Consider the following 5,743-nt stretch of genomic DNA (forward strand, 5'->3'; position numbering starts at 1 on the left):
GGGGAGTACTCTCCCCCCTGCCTTTAAAGTCTTACTGAAGGCACATCCCCTCCAAGAGGCCTTCCCAGACTAAGCCTCACTTTTCCTCATTTCCCACTTCCTTCTGCATCACCCTGAGGGGGAGAGAGATTAAAATAAATTACAGATATGCACGTAAGTACTGTGGGTGGAATGAATATCAACTGTTTAAAGGGTATAGATCCAAGGGCATAGATGATGCAGAAGGGAGAACGAGTCAGGGAAAAGAGGGAGTTGGTCTTTTTGAACAAAACCTTCACAAGAGGCAAAACAACATAAGGTACTGAAAAACATAAATATGACGGCACAACAAGAGGCAATCTTTTCATATGCATGATGGGACAAGGTCTTGCGGCCCTGCACTGGCCTTTTCAGTCAAACGCTTATAGGTGAATTTCTCCATCAGTGCTGTCTTCTTCGACTATCAAAGACAACTATATGTTTGCTCTCCACAGTCACTAACATTACACTTTTGTGGAAAAACCACTGTAACAAGCCCAAAGTCCTTTTCAGAGAATCACAGAATGTTAAATTATTCACCCTTTTCCTAACTACATTAGGAAAACATCTGCAAGCTTCCCGGCCAACGTGGACCATAAGGCAAGATCTCCAGAGGGGTTGGATTCTGGAATGCAACCATATGTGATCTATATTTTACTTTGATTCATTTAATTGCTATAGCCTAACTAGGTAGCAATCTAGTAGTCATTTGGTCCCAAAGGAATAAAAGTAGTCCTAGAGAAAAGGCAGACCTTCTTGCTATCAGTGAACTGTGCCAACATTGTGAACAAATCCACTGGTCTATTTCTGGAAGATGCCATCAGACCCCTCAAAGATACCTTCTTTTAGCCTGCAGACAAGTGACTTCATGCTTATAACTTATGGCTAATAAGATCCAAACACACACACACACACACACACAACTTTAAAATCCAAAAAATTCCCCTCTTCTCCCTTCCCAAAAAGTCCCTGCATTAGTGGAAGAGGAGCTCTAAAATGATCTGGGAACTACTAGAAAAATATACCCATTTGTTAAGTTTCCATAGCTGGAAATTTTTTTATGGGATTTAAGTGCTTACTATGAGCTAAGCACTGGGGTAGATAGAAGTTAATCACATGGACACAGTCCATGTCCCACAAAGGGCTCACAGTCTTTTTTTAAATGGTATTTGTTAAATGCTTACTATGTGCCAGCCACTGTATTAAATGCTGATCTCCATTTAACGGCCTTAATCTCCATTTTACAGATGAGATAACAAGGTCCAGAGAAGTTGACTTGCCCAAGGTCACATGCAAGTGGCAAAGCTGAGATTAAAACCTATGTCCTTCTGATTCTAAACCTCTTACTCCATCCACTAGGCTACCCTTCTATGGAGCTATTATGCTATGCTGCTCTCGAGGAAGGTTCCAGAGGCAATCTTCTAAAAGCAGCAGTGATCATAATTCCTCTCTCACTCATTAAGAGGGAGTGGTTCGGCTTCATATGCAAAATAGTACTCAAATCATGATCCACTCGTGTGATCCACTAGCTAACTCTCTAGACTATAAGCTTGTTGTGGACAGGTTATGTGTTTATTTATTGTTGCATTGTACTCTCCCAAGAGCTTAGTACAATGCTCTGCATACGGCATACAGTAAGTGCTCAATAAATATGATTGAATGAATGAATGAGTTAAAATGACTTCTGATTTTATGACATGGTGGCCAAACTGCATTGGGGGAAGCATATTTTTGCAAAGACTCCCCATGAAATATACTCGGTTCTGCCATAGTTAGGGGGCCATTTATAACGAAAAGTCCAGTTTCAGCTGGTCTGTCTGTTTTAGATGTGGCAAAAAGCGAACATCTTAAATGTCTGATATTTTTCTTTTCAGCTCTCCCTGCCTTGCCTCCTGCAGCCACGTTTGTGGCTCAGACATGGGGCCTGGATTCAAAGGGGCATGAAAGAAGAACATAAATGCTCTGGAACAAGTGTAGAAATCAGGTTCCTCCTCCTGAATAAACCCTGTAGACTCAAGCAGGGTACTTCCGTAAAATGACACGACATCGCACCATGCTGTGTGCCAGACACAGCACATGTGGCAACACCTGTCTCAATGTGTGGCAATTCCGAGTGCCCTGAGTGACAGTTCAAGACACAGCAGGAGCTGTCAGTCAGTCATTCATATTCATTGAGCACTTATTGTGTGCAGAGTATTGTACTGAGCACTTAGGAGAGCACAATACAACAATAAACAGATGCATTCCCCGCCCACAATGAACCAAGATGGGTTTGGCCCGAACACGATTAGGGAATTAGGGAACATCCCTCTGACATGGATGCCAGCCTGTTTACACTCAGCATACCACATTATCAAAGAAACCGATTATGCACACACTAGAACGAGTCCTACAGCATGACTTTTCTTTAACAATAAGTTTTGCTTTACAAGAGAACAGGTGTACCTTTTAACTCAAATGCACATTGAGCCAAACATGACACTCAGATAATGTCACCCAACATCTAATCAAATTTATGAGGGGGAGGGAAAGCTTTTGTTGATACCACCCAAACCTGGTATCAGCGCTTCCTCCTGACTGTCAGAGATTTCAGGCTGAGCCACCCCCCAGTCAGTCCCCTCACTTTCTTGCTCCATAGGGAGCAGCAGGGCAAGCAATTGATCTGTGTTAATTATTGAGGGCCTACTGAGTGCAAAACACTGTTCTAAATGCTTGGGAGAGTTCTGAAGAAACAAGATACATGTTCTTTGCCCTCGAGGTGCTAATCTAATTGGGAAGGCAGAAAACTAAACATTGGCAAATGATAGAGGCAGGAGGAAGAACAAGGACAAAACAGATAGCAGCATGAACATGCCAAAGTGAAACAGCTGGATAAAGTTACTCTATATATACATATGCATAAATGCTCAGGGTAGGAATGAAGTACATAAGTCCTAAGGGTGGCTGTTGGGTTGATGCAACTAAGGGGTTGTGAATTAATCAGGAGGACTTCCTGGACAAAGTGAGATTTTCAGGAAGGCTTTGAAGATGGGGAGAGCTGTGCTCCAGTCGTGTTGGAGGCAGAGGGAGTTCCAGAATTGGAGGGAACAGACCAAATGAGGGGTCGGAAGAGGGAGGGCTGAGAGCAAAGTTTAGTTTCAAGGTTAGTTTGGCAGGAACGAAGCCTTTGAGAAGGAGATCGGAGGGTGAAAGGAGCTGGTCAGTAAGTCAGGGAGAACACTGAGGCCGTCTGTGAGCTTTTTCTTGTTGTGGAGAGAGATGGAGCCATTGGAGGTTCAGGAGGGACAGAGATGCAAATATTCAGCAACATTTTAGGAAGATAAGCCAAGCAACAGCATATAGTAGAGACAGAAGTAGGGAAGAAGGAGGAAGACTGCCAGGGAGGCTGACACAGTAATCTCAGTGAGATATGGTAAGCACTTGAATCAGGTGGATTTCTGGGTCAGGAGGAGGCCACAGAAACATGCAGTCATATGGCCAAAAATCCACGTCTGCAGGAGCTGAAACAAGCAAATCTCAACCAATCAAGAAATTCTACCCCTCAAAAAAAAATGTGGTTGTCAATCACTCATTTGTTGAAAATGAGGCTGCAAATATTTGTGCATTAAGAAGCATGTGGGTTTGGGGTTTTGTGATTTGTTTTTCAAATGAGCTCTGGTTTTGCCCTGGGCAAACCTCACTCAATAAATGAGGCAAAGTCAGTAAGGTTTCTGTGTGTGAGTGAGGTTTCCCAGCAGGGCAAAGTCAAATTTTCAGCAAGGGAAGTCTTCTGGCTGCATCTTTCATGGCTAAAGAACCTTCAAAAGCCAGATCTGAGTAGTGGCATACAAAGAAATTACTATGTTGGTTAACAGTTGCAGTGACATTTTCTTTGTGAGGATGTGTTTCTTTGGGAGCATTGTTACATAAACTAATCATTAGCAGGCTTAGCCTGCAGAAAGCATGTTTAGCAAACCCAAAATATATCTTTCAGTAATGTGAAACAGTTGACATGGCATGGATTGAGAGGGAAAAACAGAGTTGAATTTAGAAGACATAACTGGAATCCTGGAGGCTCTGAAATATGCATATCTCTGGTATCTAATATGCTAGTTGCATGAAAGCAACCAGTTTAGGAGCCTAATGGCCTCCTGCCTTCCTAACACACGAAGGCGGGTAAGGGGAGGGGGTGAAGAAGAGTGGAAGTGGAGTGACAAATTACTACATACTGCGCTTGCTGTGTTTTCCAGCCACGGCTGCCTCCCTCTAGATTGTAAACTCGTTATGGGCAGGGAACGTGTCTGCTAATTTCATTGCATTGTACTCATCCAAGTGCTTAATACAGTGCTCTGCACATACTTGCTCAATAAATACCACTGATTGATTACCTGCATTAACAGATGTGATACATGCTGTGGCATAGACGGTACAATTCTTTGGTAAAGTGTAACCTTGTGCTGGAATTTTAAAGCTCAGTAGTCATGACTAATCCAGAGCATCTTATTTTAGTGGAGGTCTTTTTATTTTACAGTATTTTGTAAGCACTTACTAGGAGCTTGGCACTGTACTAAGCACTGGGGTACATAAGTTGGACACCGTCCATGTCAGATATCAGGCTCACAGTCTTAATCCCCTTTTAGCAGATGAGATACCCCTGAGATACAAAGAAGTGATACGACTTGCTCAAGGTCACACAGCAGACAAGTAGTGGAGCCAGGATTAGAACCCAGGTCCTTCTGACTTCCAGGCCCATGCTCTATCCACTAGACCATGCCTCTTCACACTCCCCAACTAGTCTGTAAACTCTTTGCAGTGTTTACCAACTCTTATTGCACTCAGGACTTTGTAGAGTACTCTGTACTCATTATGCGTTCAATAAATACCATTGATGTATTGATTGGAAGACTCATGGAACTAGCACCTGGGCACTAGTGGTACTGGGCTTGGAAAACCAAGAGACCAGGATCTTGGGAGCTGAACTGGCTCAAGCATCATTGAATGTGTAACGAAACAATCTCTTGCTCTTCATCCCCAACTAGGTTTTGGGGGGGGGGGGGGGGCGCAAACCTGAGGAGCACAGACCGAGCCCCAAGAAATCTGTCTCCTTAACAGGTTATCTACAATTATGAGAGGTTGGTTGGCTTCCAAAGAAAACTTATCTTAGACTGGACCCTTCTTCCCCAGGAGACCCTGAACCAACCTGAGGCTGTCACAAAATCAACATCTTAGAGAGAAGACACTACTTTCTTGCCTATTCCCTCTCCTCACCACACACACACACACACACACACACACACACACACACACACCTCCTTCCCCACCAACACCCCCAGGATTCAGCACTGTTTTACCCCTCTGTGGAGAAAGCAAGTTCAGCTCTGTATAAGGAAGTCTCCCCTCTATTCTCTCTGAAAGGGGGGAAGAATTCTTAAGCTTTGTTCACTGCAGGGTAGGACCCTCCCTGTACATGAGAAGGGGTACAATTCCTGGTTAAGCAACTGAAGGTCAGTTCCAGGATGTTGTTAGGGAGCTACCTATGGTCCTTATTAAGCATCTACTATGTGCCAGAATGGCTTAATGAAAGAAGATGGGATGTTGATTCTTCCATTTGTTCATTCAGTCATATTCATTTAGTGCTTACTGTTATGCAGAGCATTGTACTGAGTGCTTGGGAAAGTATGATACAACAATAACCTCACACTCCCTGCCTACAACGAGCTTACAGTCTAGAGTTGGGGAGCCAGAC

This window comes from Tachyglossus aculeatus, chromosome 2, assembly GCF_015852505.1.
Source record: "Tachyglossus aculeatus isolate mTacAcu1 chromosome 2, mTacAcu1.pri, whole genome shotgun sequence".
Classification (NCBI taxonomy): domain Eukaryota; kingdom Metazoa; phylum Chordata; class Mammalia; order Monotremata; family Tachyglossidae; genus Tachyglossus; species Tachyglossus aculeatus.